The sequence below is a fragment of the Moschus berezovskii genome, chromosome 9 (assembly GCF_049115385.1).
Source record: "Moschus berezovskii isolate FMDL1 chromosome 9, NW_MosBer_1.0, whole genome shotgun sequence".
Taxonomy (NCBI): Eukaryota; Metazoa; Chordata; class Mammalia; order Artiodactyla; family Moschidae; genus Moschus; species Moschus berezovskii.
The window spans coordinates 60,044,794-60,058,984 of record NC_142468.1 but is presented as its reverse complement, the minus strand read 5'-3'; the positions used below and the strand labels follow the sequence as shown (position 1 = coordinate 60,058,984).

General features: G+C 40.8%; 1 protein-coding gene across 1 annotated transcript in view; it reads left to right on the top strand.

Annotated features, from left to right (window-relative positions):
* Window positions 1-14,191, top strand: part of FRMD6 (FERM domain containing 6) — a 279,964-nt gene that overhangs the window by 99,246 nt on the left and 166,527 nt on the right. The window lies entirely within an intron of this gene.

The following is a 14,191-nucleotide window of genomic DNA, read 5'->3' as shown; positions in this document are numbered from 1 at the left end:
TTATGGAATTTGATAGATTTGATATCTCTTCTTCCTTTCTTTCCTTCTTTGTCTTTTCCTCCTTCCTGCAGGTTTATCCATTCCTCATTTAGCAACCAAAATTGGCTTCACAGAATCATACTTCATTACAAACACACCGTCTTTATGACAATGTAAGTGCTATCTAATATGGGACTCCATCAAAACTAAGCATTCAGTAGATGTTATCAACTAATTAACTGATTTAAACCCTTGTTTAGCTTTGAGAAGGAAAGCTTCTGTAAGTTACAGAAGACACAGTTATAAACAGGTGCCTATCTTCTAAGATGATTGCCTTTAATACTCAGTATCCATGAGACATGCTCTCTATAAGGGAAGTTATCATTTTTATGTGGGCTGAAAGTTTTGAATTGTTACCTCAAGAGTCATTTGCAAAGGACTGTGTTTTCAAAAGGAGCTCATGTTTTCTTGAATTTAGAATATGTTTGAAGTCTATACACTATCCATTATCTCCAATTCCAGTGGCCAGTCTAGATAGCTCTCCAGCAGCCATTTCATGTCCAGCCTTACTATAATTTGGTGTAACCCTGGGAATACTTGAGCCACCTGGTGGCTCAGATGGTAAAGAATCTGCTTATAATGGAGGTGACCTGGGTTCGATCCCTGGGTTGGGAAGATCCCCTGGAGAAGGGAATGGCAACCCACTCCAATATTCTTGCCTGGAGAATTCCATGGACACAGAAGCCTGGCAGGCTGCAGTCTATGGGGTCACAAAGAGTCAGATATGACTGAGCCACCAGTTAGCATGTAACTGGGAATACTTACAAATTATCTGCTAAATCTAAAATGAACATGCATGAGGATGCTGTCATTCTGAAATAACTGCTAAATGTTGCCCCCTATAATACCTTTGCTGAAGATACCCCTTATTTGCAAATATGTATGTGGTTTATTCTCTATGCCATGCATGTTTCTTTAGCAAGTAGGTAGCAGAGTCTCTAAAGCTCAGTTTCCTCATTTGTAAAATAAAAATAATAGAATCTACTTGATAGTATTATAAGAAATAATGGAGGTAATTCAGGAGCACTTAGCACAGTGCCTGACTCAATAAATATTTAGCCATGATTAAAGATCATTTTATTAATAGAAATAAATTCAAAATTTTCACATATAAAAAATGTCACTTCAGACTTCATCCTATTAAAAACAAGCATATCAGGGAGAGATAAAGTGTATCTCCCTTGCATGATTCTACCACAAGTACATTGTATTTTCCATGGAGATTGTTTTTGTTATTGTCAGCTCCTCGCTTTCTGTTCTCCTAGTCCCTTGGCCAGTGCTGGGGTTCTAGCATGGCACCAGGTAGACTTAAGGACACGAGTTAAGTGTGGAATTCCATCATTCATAGCCCACCTGTATGGATAGGAGATCATGGAATAGTGCCTGATATTAGTTTTGCCCTTTGGAGCAGAATACAAAAGTTCATGTGCAGGCAGCAGCAGGTCAAAGGACCTGAAGAACACCTTGAAAGAAATTTTAAAGAATTTCTGGAGAAGAGAACTTCCCTAACCTTTCATTAAATGCTAACAGAAATAGATAAAAGTTACATATGATTATGAAATCTCATAATGAAATCATTATGAAATCTCATTTTGGCATAAGTTTAAATATTTCTTAGAGAGACTATAGGATATGCTAGCAAGATCCAGTTCCATCTATGAGAAATAGATGGCTTTGGCATGAGAAAGGATGCAGAGATAGGAGAGGAGATTCTTAGAAGAGAGGTTATGTAAAGCATTAAGCTTATATACATGTCCAATAAACAAGAGATTTCTGAGTTTGAATTAGTGACATGGAGAAATGAGAAACATCTGGAAATGGTACTTATTTTTCTGGTCAGAAGCACAGTTTTGAGGTCCTTTGCTGAGCTGTTGACTTTGTAAAGACTTATTAAAAACAAATGCCTAAGGTGACTGAGAAGAGAATGTAGTTGAATTTGGAACACAAAGTCCTTAAAGGGAAGGATTTCATTTTAAAGAGTTTGGATGTGACCAATGATAGAAACAAGGTCCGGTGCTGTAAAGAGCAATATTGCATAGGAACCTGGAATGTTAGGTCCATGAATCAAGGCAAATTGGAAGTGGTCAAACAGGAGATGGCAAGAGTGAATGTCGACATTCTAGGAATCAGTGAACTAAAATGGACTGGAATGGGTGAATTTAACTCGGATGACCATTATATCTACTACTGTGGGCAGGAATCCCTTAGAAGAAATGGAGTAGCCATCATGGTAAACAAAAGAGTCCGAAATGCAGTACTTGGATGCAATCTTAAAAATGACAGGATGATTTCTGTTCGTTTCCAAGGCAAACCATTCAATATTACAGTAATCCAGGCCTATGCCCCAACCAGTAATGCTGAAGAAGCCGAAGTTAATCGGTTCTATGAAGACCTACAAGACCTTTTAGAACTAACACCCAAAAAAGATGTCCTTTTCATTATAGGGGACTGGAATGCAAAAGTAGGAAGTCAAGAAACACCTGGAGTAACTGGCAAATTTGGCCTTGGAGCACGGAATGAAGCAGGGCAAAGGCTAATAGAGTTTTGTCAAGAGAATGCACTGGTCATAGCAAACACCCTCTTCCAACAACACAAGAGAAGACTCTACACATGGACATCACCAGATGGTCAACACCGAAATCAGATTGATTATATTCTTTGCAACCAAAGATGGAGAAGCTGTATACAGTTAGCGAAAACAAGACCAGGAGCTGACTGTGGCTCAGATCATGAACTCCTTATTGCGAAGTTCAGACTTAAATTGAAGAAAGTAGGGAAAACCACTAGACCATTCAGATATGACCTCAATCAAATCCCTTATGATTATGCAGTGGAAGTGAGAAATAGATTTAAGGGACTAGATCTGATTGATAGAGTGCCTGATGAACTCTGGACGGAGGTTCGTGACATTGTACAGGAGACAGGGACCAAGACCATCCCCATGGAAAAGAAGTGCAAAAGAGCGAAATGGCTGTCTGAGGAGGCCTTACAAATAGCTGTAAAAAGAAGAGAGGCGAAAAGCAAAGGAGAAAAGGAAAGATATAAGCATCTGAATGCAGAGTTCCAAAGAATAGCAAGGAGAGATAAGAAAGCCTTCCTCAGTGATCAATGCAAAGAAATAGAGGAAAACAACAGAATAGGAAAAACAAGAGACCTCTTCAAGAAAATTAGAGATTCCAAGGGAACTTTTCATGCAAAGATGGGCTCGATAAAGGACAGAAATGGTATGGACCTAACAGAAGCAGAAGATATTAAGAAGAGGTGGCAGGAATACACAGAAGAACTGTACAAAAAAGATCTTCACGACCAAGATAGTCACGATAATGTGATCACTGACCTAGAGCCAGACATCTTGGAATGTGAAGTCAAGTGGGCCTTAGAAAGCATCACTACGAACAAAGCTAGTGGTGGTGATGGAATTCCAGTTGAGCTATTTCAAGTCTTGAAAGATGATGCTGTGAAAGTGCTGCACTCAATATGCCAGCAGATTTGGAAAACTCAGCAGTGGCCACAGGACTGGAAGAGGTCAGTCTTCATTCCAATCCCAAAGAAAGGCAATGCCAAAGAATGCTCAAACTACCGCACAATTGCACTCATCTCACACGCTAGTAAAGTCATGCTCAAAATTCTCCAAGCCAGGCTTCAGCAGTATGTAAACCGTGAACTCCCAGATGTTCAAGCAGGTTTTAGAAAAGGCAGAGGCACCAGAGATCAAATTGCCAACATCCGCTGGATCATGGAGAAAGCAAGAGAGTTCCAGAAAAACATCTATTTCTGCTTCATTGACTATGCCAAAGCCTTTGACTGTGTCGATCACAATAAACTGTGGAACATTCTGAAAGAGATGGGAATCCCAGACCACCTGACCTGCCTCTTGAGAAACCTGTATGCAGGTCAGGAAGCAACAGTTAGAACCGGTCATGGAACAACAGACTGGTTCCAAATAGGAAAAGGAGTGCGTCAAGGTTGTATATTGTCACCTTGCTTATTTAACTTATATGCAGAGTACATCATGAGGAACGCTGGGCTGGAAGAAGCACAAGCTGGAATCAAGATTGCTGGGAGAAATATCAATAACCTCAGATATGCAGATGACACTACCCTTATGGCAGAAAGTGAAGAGGAACTCAAAAGCCTCTTGATGAAAGTGAAAGAGGAGAGTGAAAAGGTTGGCTTGAAGCTCAACATTCAGAAAACAAAGATCATGGCATCTGGTCCCATCACTTCATGGGAAATAGATGGAAAAACAGTGGAAACAGTGTCAGACTTTGTTTTTTTGGGCTCCAAAATCACTGCAGATGCTGATTGCAGCCATGAAATTAAAAGACGCTTGCTCCTTGGCAGGAAAGTTATGACCAACCTTGATAGTATATTAAAAAGCAGAGACATTACTTTGCCGACCAAGGTCCGTCTAGTCAAGGCAATGGTTTTTCCCGTGGTCATGTATGGATGTGAGAGTTGGACTGTGAAGAAAGCTGATCGCCGAAGAATCGATGCTTTTGAACTGTGGTGTTGGAGAAGACTCTTGAGAGTCCCTTATACTGCAAGGAGATCCAACCAGTCCATTCTAAAGGAGATCAATCCTGGATGTTCATTGGAGGGACTGATGCTAAAGCTGAAACTCCAATACTTTGGCCACCTCATGAGACGAGTTGACTCACTGGAAAAGACTCTGATGCTGGGAAAGGTTGGGGGCGGGAGGAGAAGGGGACGACGGAGAATGAGATGGCTGGATGGCATCACCGACTCTGTGGACATGAGTTTGAGTGTACTCCGGGAGTTGGTGATGCACAGGGAGGCCTGGCGTGCTGTGATTCATGGGGTCGCGGAGAGTCGGACACGACTGAGCGACTGAACTGAACTGAACTGAACTTTCCATCAACTCAGCTTAATGCTGTCTCCTCAAACGAATCCTTTTGTTCCATTTCAATACACACTTGAAGAGTCAAAGACTTACAGACCATTTAAACTTAATAGTAAATTTTTGAATAGAGAAAGGGGACTCATTTTCTTCATATTCTTAAGTTATATGATTTGTCCTTAACCAATCCCCTCCCTTCCACACGCACACAAACAATTGTCTAAGGAAAAGGGGATCTACTAGATGCTAGCCCTTATTTTATTATAGGCACAGCTGGGATTTACAAATGAGGTTGTTTCCCTCTTTGGTTTCTGAAGAAGATTAGTTCTGTGGACAGATTAGTTCTGTACCTTCTAGCCAGGATAGACCAAGGAGCACAGCAATGGGTTATGGGTTAACCCCCCTGGGTTCCCAGTTGACATTCTTACGTACCCTTGCTGGGCCTGGAACTAGTCACTTGCTATAAGAAAAGCAGGTGTTCCAGGCCAATGAGGTGATCCTGTGTTGAGGTTTAGAGGTGGTCACCTCTAAGAATTATTTCCTGCTGATGCCCTGCCGTGCCTTTTATCACCCCTTCTGCCCGTAAGAAGTGAGGGGGAAGATGGGAGGAGGTATGGTGAAAAGGGACAGAGGAAATGTTTTGAGGTGACATAGATATTCCAGGAATACTCTCCTCCCTCATTGATTTGCTACTCTCCTCAAATACTTCACAAAAAAAGGAAATGTTGGAAGGAGCCAGATCCCAGGGAGGCCGTAGGATGGAATTGTACACTTGGCATCACAAACTGGAATAATGAAATTCTGGTAGTGTGCTAAATTCCCAGCATGCTGCTGCCAAGCCAACCTCGTGCTGGTCTTTGTACTCAAGTTACAGTAATAAAGATGGTCCCCATGTCTCCTGTTTTTTATACTCAAGTTATTAAATTCAGCAGTATGGACCCCTTACTTTACAGGAGGCAAGGTGGAGGGCAGATGACCACTTACCAAGACCATCATTCTCATAAGAGAATCAAAGGATTGCCATATGTGAATCAGACCACAGGCCTGGCTGTTTCTCTAGCTAAGTAGCCTGATTCTAAAATGACTACCTGGGACAGTTGGTTGGGAGATAGGGGAAGATAAGTTTGCTTTCTATGAGGCACTCCGAGAATCCCACAACATTTAGTTATTGTTAAATTCATATTCCCTTCAACTTATTTTTTTCTAATTGGAACATCTCTTGTTCCAATGGGTAGCAGAATTACTACCCACTGTGTGAGCTCATGATTTTTTCATTTATGCAAAAGCTACCTTTGACTAATCTTTGGGGAAGGTCCATGCTGTGTTCACCCTGCCCTGTTCTTTACAGTTTTGTAAACATTAGTCTTCTTTGCCTTCAACCTTCATCTTTTCAGAAAGGTGCAACAAGCTCTCCCTCATCACAGCAACTATGTAGTCCCCTCTTCTGGACCTGCTCTGGAGTTTATTGCCCAAAGTATTCCAACCATAGAACAGAGTATATACAGAAGTAGAATATAAATATTCACAGAGCCTTTAAAATTACCCCAGAAAAAAAGGTCTCTCTTTTTAGATCTATATGTATTTTGTATCACTAAAATAAAATATAAACCTATTCTTTTATGTAAGACCAATTTGGATTTTTTCGTCATGGTACAGAGCATGTAAAAATAACTTCTTTATGCCTAGAGAAGTAATGCCCCATCAGTGACCCAAAATGGCTACCAGCAACAGGTTTATGAGTCCTACTTCATTGCTGAGAATTGTTTAAATTGTAATTTTAAGATGATTTATTATTTTAATTTTAAAATATGGCTTACATTTTAATTTTAGTGTCCAGAGACAGACTAAAAATTTGGAGGAGAAGAATTAAAGCCAATATGTGATTCTACCTTATCTAATGAGATAATTTTTTGAAAGACAGGCTGTGACTCTAAAGGTGGCTTTATCTGCACTCCTTATGCATCAGAACTTCTTTGCATCACCTTGGTTGGGGTGGCTTTCACTTCCCCAACAGGTGCTCCCCAGCAGAAGGGAGTGGAGTTTCGCTTCCCCTTCCGGGGCCTCCTGAGGTGAGGGCTTTAAGAAAGTTTCCTCCGGGGACTTGCGGGGTACCTACCAAACTGTTCCCATATTCATCAGATTTACAGAATTTAAAGATTTTACGGAACTTTTGGTCACAAAAATGTTTTCTTTGGGAAATGCTAAGGGATTTGCTTTCCCTCTTCACCACAATGGCAGGAATACAGAGCTTTCTCATGATTTTTTAATAGGATACAGCTGCCCAAACTGCAGTGCCTTCTGCTAGGACTCTGCCTCATTTTTCATTTGCAGATGCCAAGAACTAACTCTCCATCTCTCTCTCCTTCTCTCTCTTTGTCATACCCAGCGAGAGCTCAGGAACATGAGTGTATCTTTGTGAACACGGACCTATCAGAATTCCCAAATGGAGCAAATGCCACTTTATTTCAGGCAGTTTGGTCTGGTCTGCTCCCACATTCTGTAAGAAAGTACATGTCCACTGGAGATCTCTGTCAGCTCCAGGCAGCTGGCAGCAAGTGGTTGTAGTCAGGAGCCAGAGTGAGTCCAGCTTGAGCCCTGGGGTCAGCAGTGGGGAGAGGAGTGGCCCACAGACTGGAGACCAAAGGGAGTCAGAATGAGCCAAGAGTCCGAGCAAGCCTGGCACCCAAGACCCAGGAGAATGGTCCATAGGAAGAGTATCCAAGATTAGGGCCCACAGAGTCTGCAGGAACCAGAGGGACAAAGCAGGAAGAAGCACAAAGCAAGCCTACACGCCAACACTAAAGAAGGCATTCTAATAACTTCCTGCTTCAGGATTTCTCCTCCTTCCTGTAGTGTGGACAGAAAACCCAGTATAGGTGAGTATAGGGTACCAGGATGGGGTTCAGAGGCACAAGGGATCAGATGTATCTCTTAGTGACATCATGACAACACAGAGAAGAGGTCTTTAAAATCACGATCAGAACATTAACATAGTTTGCCAAGGGAATTCATGTCAACTGAAAACTCCTCTGTCTTCTAGCCTCACACATGCCTATCTCATCTCTGTTTTTGATGTAGAATGCGCTCAAAAATTTTTTAATCCTATAAAATTCAACATATGACCTCCTTCTGTGACAGAGGTTTTGTGGTCTCCATAAGAAAGCATCACCGAGAATGTCGTTCCAGCCCTGAACTCATGTCCTCCAACTTCTCTTTGACCTCAGCATGTTGTCCCTTGGCCTAGTCCTTGGGGTTTCCTTTTCCGTCATGTGTAAAAACCTCCCTGTCTTCATAGACCAGATCTGGGCACACTGTGGGCAGGAACCTCTCCAAAGCAAATCAGTTATTCTGACCTTCTTGTCTGGCATGTTGTGTAAATATAATATGGAAAATAAGGCCTGGTCCTGATTTCATCTTTCATTGGCCATATGCATGAGGCAAGTCCCTCCTTTTCCTGAGCTTCTCCTACCCACTTCCATGAGCTGTTGTAAGAATCAAGCAAAATAATGGAAGGGAGAGGATTGTAAATTGCAAAGCACCTCAGAAGGCATTCTTAGAATAAAATATAGATACTTGGCTCATATTGCGGTAGAGCTGAGCCTCCTCCAATCATTTTCTTGGCTGGTTTGTATAACCTCTGGTGAAATGATAATCATTGTCACTAAGTGGCATAGGTTTCAGCACATTATTTGTTTCAGCACATTATTTGTTTCTTCTGTGGCTTTCACAGGGCAGTCCCATCTGCTGTGAACTGATACTTCAATGAAGGGATGGGGTAGTAAGGCATGTAGTTAAAAAAAAAATTGAGGCCTCTGATTAAATGAGACACCTTAGGAGTAATTTTGGCTTCTTTAGCCCAGGAAAGAATAACAACAGTGATTATTACAAAACCCAGAGTATAAAGTGCCAATAGCATAGCACTGTGGTTCTTATCAATTGAAATTTCCATTCATCCATGTTCTGTCTCTCATAGCCACCATCATCATGAACATCAAATTTAACTGAGGTCCTGTCAGTTTGATTAAATTTTAACACACATTTTCACCCATCAAATATGTGCCAAGCCCTATGCTAAGTGTATAATGATGAGTAATTTATAGACTCTTCCTTGAGAAACTCACACACAGTTAAGCATATACACTAAAAAACAAGGTTTAATGTGATGTTTATAGGGGAGGTATATTCAAGTGCTATGGGAGTAGAGAAGAGCGAGCAACTCAACTAACTGTAGGGAAAGTTGCAGAGGAGTTAACACATACACCATAGCTTCAAGGTTGCATGGAAATTGTCTGGAATGAGTACAGTGCAGTAGTTGAGTACAGGGGCTGTGGGGCCAGGCCGACTGGTTCTGATCCTGACTCCGCCACTTCCCAACTCTGTAACTTAGCTTAGGGACTTATCTTTTGAAGCCTCAGTTTCCTCACCTCTACAGTAGGTATGATACTAATAGAGCCTAACTCAAGGGCTCTCATGGGCAGAAATGAGGTAAGGTATAGGGAGCACTCGGAGCAGATTCTGTCATATAGTTAATTACTCAATGAGTAATAGCCACTGTTATGGTTATTATTTGTTCTTCACTAAGTGAACAAGCAGGAAAGAGATTCCTTAAACTCTTAGAGACTTACTCTCTTAATTTATGAGATTTATAAGATCATTATTATCATTATTAATAACAAAGTGAACATTTATATGCCATGTCCTAGATAGTTTATACATGTAGCTTGACTTAATTAATATAATAAACCTGAGACTCAGAAACTTTACACTGAAATATCAGTGACACTATAAAGAATATGAAGTAAATGAAAATAAGTTATTATAGGGTGGATGAAAGAGAATTATATAAGGAGGGATATTTACAATCCAACCTGAGGGGGCAAAAGTCAAAGGGCCTTTTGATTGATGGGCTTAAGCCAAATGAGATCCCTGGCATGATTTTGTGTTTATTTTCATTCTCATTTTGTAGTTTTTCTTGTTTCTTTCTATGTTCACTGCCTCTAAGCAGGGCGTATCCTTTACAGTCGGCTTCCCTTCTCTCCTCTCCTCTCATGCCCAGCCCTGTTTGTGACATGCAGACGAGGATCTGGAACTTGAGTCTGGCAGCTGCTTACATTTGTTGAATAATGTTTTCATGCCAGGCTCTGTGCTAGGTGCTCACAGACATATGATCCACATAATATCCTAAACGAGTCCATGGGTGAGGAAACTGAGCATAAGAGAAGTTAAGCCTTTAAAGAAGAACAGGACCAGAGGCATTGAAACAGGAAAGTGTAGGACTTGTTCTGAGACTCGTTTGGCTAGAAAGGAGGATCCATGTAGGGGACTGGTATGGGTTTAGGCGGAAGTGGTTGGATGACCATGAATGCTAGGCTCAGGAATTTGAACGTGGCTACAGGAAGCTAATAAATGATAGGTTTCCTTTTCTTTACAGCTTTATGAAAATTCACCCACAACAAATATATAGGCCGCCACATGGTTCACTCCGAAGTGAAAGGGGTGCCAGGAAGGCCTGAAGATGATCAGGTCTCTTTGGAAAATGCCCCATTACAGGCAGGGATAGTCCTTCACCTCTTAAAAAAACCTAAGGGAGGTGGGACCTTCCAAATAAATATTCTCAGTTGAGTTTTCTTCATATATTTATATCATTTTTAAAAAATGACCACCCAACTTCCTTCCCTGGATTCCAGTCCTTGAGCTCTGTTGCTTAAGCTTTGTGCTGCCAAGTGCCCTCAAAATCAAGAACACATAACCTTTGATTCTAAGAAAATCTTCATGATGTTTTTTTTTCTCTCTCATCCCCCTTCACTCCCATGTTGTACCCCAACCACACTGATCCTACCACACCAAATTTTCTGCAGAAAAAAATCTTCATCAGACCACATACCATGCCCTAACCTCCATAATGCTTTACACTTCTAGGGGATGATTTCTCACTGGGAATATGGTTTTTGTCTACATGAAACCATTCGCTCTCATATGGTAGGGACCCTTGTTCTCTCCTGATTCCTGCCTCTAACAAGCACATGCAAGCACACAGTCACTGCTCAACCACAATTTGTCAGTGAATGAGTAAATTAGAGACTGTGTTCTAACGCCCTCGTCCTCATTCATTGTTGGACTCTGGTCTTCAACCTGCTGGGGAGTTTCCCTCTCTGATTGTCTACCTGTCCCTAGACCCCCACCACCAACTTGGTCATGAACTTTCATGTCACTCCGTATTCAATGTATTCCCCACCCCATTTACAATCTGGCACATGCGCAGACTCACTACCACCAAAAACAACAATGAAACTTGTCTTTTCTCTCCTTTCTAGTGGTCATCCTTTGCCAAAACTCACTGTTACCTGTCCGAGTTCTGTTACCCACATACAGGTCCTAGGCCTCCCAGTACTCATTTCCCTGTGGTTTTTTTTTTTTTTTTTTCATTTCCCTCTTAAATCCAACAATTATGTTTCCATGGAATTGACTGGAAAAAGAGACAGGGAAAGGAACCCTAACAATATCTTGATGTTATATGTAGTTATTGGCAGCTCCTAGAATAGAGGGGATATGTGTGTGTGCTTAAAGTATGTGTATGTTTGTGATATAGCTACCCACAGCCGGGAATGGTCTGGTTAAGTCTCCAGGAATGAATAGCCTGGATACATCTGCCCATTGGAAATGGACAGGCCCTAGATGGGCAGTCCTGGCTGTAGGGGCTCAGGAATTCTACCCAGCAGACCAAACCTGATGGTCTAGTACTAGCAATAATAATAATTTTAGCAGCCTAATTGCGTTTGCCTCTGTATACTCCCTCTGTTCTAATCACTGTGCTAAGTTCTTCACAGAGATTAGTTCACTTATTTCTCACATCATAGCGCTTATTATTCCTGTTTTATAGGTAAAGAAACTGAGGTGCAGAGAAGTAGCCTACATAGGATCACACTGCAAGTGATAGAGCCAGGATTTGAACCCAAACATTCCAACATCAGAACTCCATCCAGTATGAAACAGTTCAAAGCAGATGCCCCATGATCACTGAAAGTTACAGTGTGTGGAAGCAAAATACACATGCACACAAATGCAGTTTGTTTTTACACTAAAACTCTCACAACTGAGGAAGATGTAAAGCTCATTAGATCTTAAAGAATATGTAATGAGTAGAGAAAGGATAGTTGAAAGTACCTTGCAAAAAGTTGTACTTCTCAGCATGTTTATAAATTTGTAAATGTATTCCATTTTGCATATAGGGAGAACCATGGAGCTCAGGGCTGCCACAGTTGTCCTGCATGTGGGCATCCCCTGGAATTGTGCAGTGCACAGACTACTCATCCTTACATGATGGGCCCCCAAAGCAGGCTTCGTTATGCCTTTAAATTAATACAGGGGCCAAATGGAAGCCTATTATGAGGCTTGAGTTAGTGTGGCCTTAGAAAACTAAGTAAAGAAAGTGTTGAAATGAAAAACTGACTGTCACAGGACCATGGAAAGCAGACATCTATCCCAATGTGGCTGCAGGGTCTCTGACACCACACTTTCCCATTCAGCCACTATATCAATGTACCAGTGTCCCTTAACCTGCCGCTGTGCTCCACACACACCCTCCCGTACTACCCAGGCTGTAAAAAGGATCGTCCTTCCTCCTCAGCCTCCCCCATCTTTACTCACTACCTCCTTCTTGAAGACCTAGACATGCACCGCTCCTGCATTCCTCCATGCATTGGAGCACCTACCATACCTGGGTCCTGAAGTAGATGCAGAGTGACACAGTTGGGGAAGGCATCCTCACCGTCAAACTGCACCCAGTTTAGAACAGGAGTTAAACAAATAAAGCAAATTCTCTCCAGGAAGTTTTATAATCATTATCTTTATTCCCCAGCTAGAGGAATTCTCATGTTTTGGAAGCATTTACAGTGCATATCTTTATGGATTAAGCAACAATTTGAAACACTTAAAGCAGAACAAATACATTGTAGAGAAACAGAGAAAATATTGTGAAAGCTGTAAATCAGTAAGTTTATATGTCTGTATCTCTTCTGGGTTCATTTTGTGAGGAGGCAATAAAATGCTAAGTTAAAGCTCAATTGATTTTCTCCAGATTCTTGCCAAATTCTTGATATCACATGCCACTATGTTTCCAGGATTCAAGGCGTCAGGAGCAAAAGTAACTTATACCTCCTCCTAGCCTGGGAATGATTTCTATTTTTTCATTAAATGTGTGAGGCTTGAACCAGACAGCTATACACAGTGTGAAAATAATTTCATCCCCAAAGACATAAAGTAACAAATCACCTACTGGAACAACCTGCAGGTGAAAGACTTTTTTAAAAAAATCCTTTGTTATGAATATGAAATTCCAGCTGGCCATGCACGTTCCACTGAGACTTGAAGCCTTATCTTAGTAGACTATAGTAAGCTCCTTTAGAGCAGAAGCTATGTCTTATTTATTTGTCTAGCCCAGGCATTCAGCCCAAGGCTCAGTAAGTATTTGTGAATATTTTATACTACTGATAAAAGCAGAAGTCTGTGTCATTCTCTGATGTCTTGTTAGACTCCCTAATATTCTGGAGAGAGTGGCATTAGAGTTTTTTCTGTTTGGGCTTTTGGTGGGGGGGCATTGGTGAGCATAAGGGGAATTGTTTTGCTTTATTTTTTTAATTGAAATATAGTTGATTTACAATGTGTTAGTTTCAAGTATACAGCAAAATTAGTCACACACATATGTACACATATATATACATTTATATTCTTTTTCAGATTATTTTCCATTATAGATTATTACAAGATAGTGAATATATTGGATTGGTCAAAAAGTTCATTTGAATTTTTTTGTGAAATATTATGGAAAAACCTGAATGAATCTTTCGGCCAACCCAATAGTTCCCTGTGCTGTACAGTAGGACCTCGTTGTTTATTTTATGTGTACAACAGTGTGTATCTGTTAATCCCAAACTCCTAATTTATCCCTCTCCTACTGTTTTCCCCTTTGGTAACTGTAGGTTTGTTTTTTTAGTGTCTGTGAGTCTATTTCTGTTTTGTAATTAAGTTCATTTGTATCATATTTTTAGATTCCACATATAAGTAACATCCTATGATATTTGTATTTTCTCTGTCTGACCCCATTTAGGATGATAATCTCTAGATCCATCCATGTTGCTACAAATTTCATTCTTTTTATGACTGAGTAGTATTCCATTGTATATATGTATACCACATCTTTATTCATTCATCTGTCAATGTTTTATTTTTGAGATATGTCATAATCCAGTAGAGACCAGGATGAAATCAGTGACCTTGTCTTTCAAGATAGCT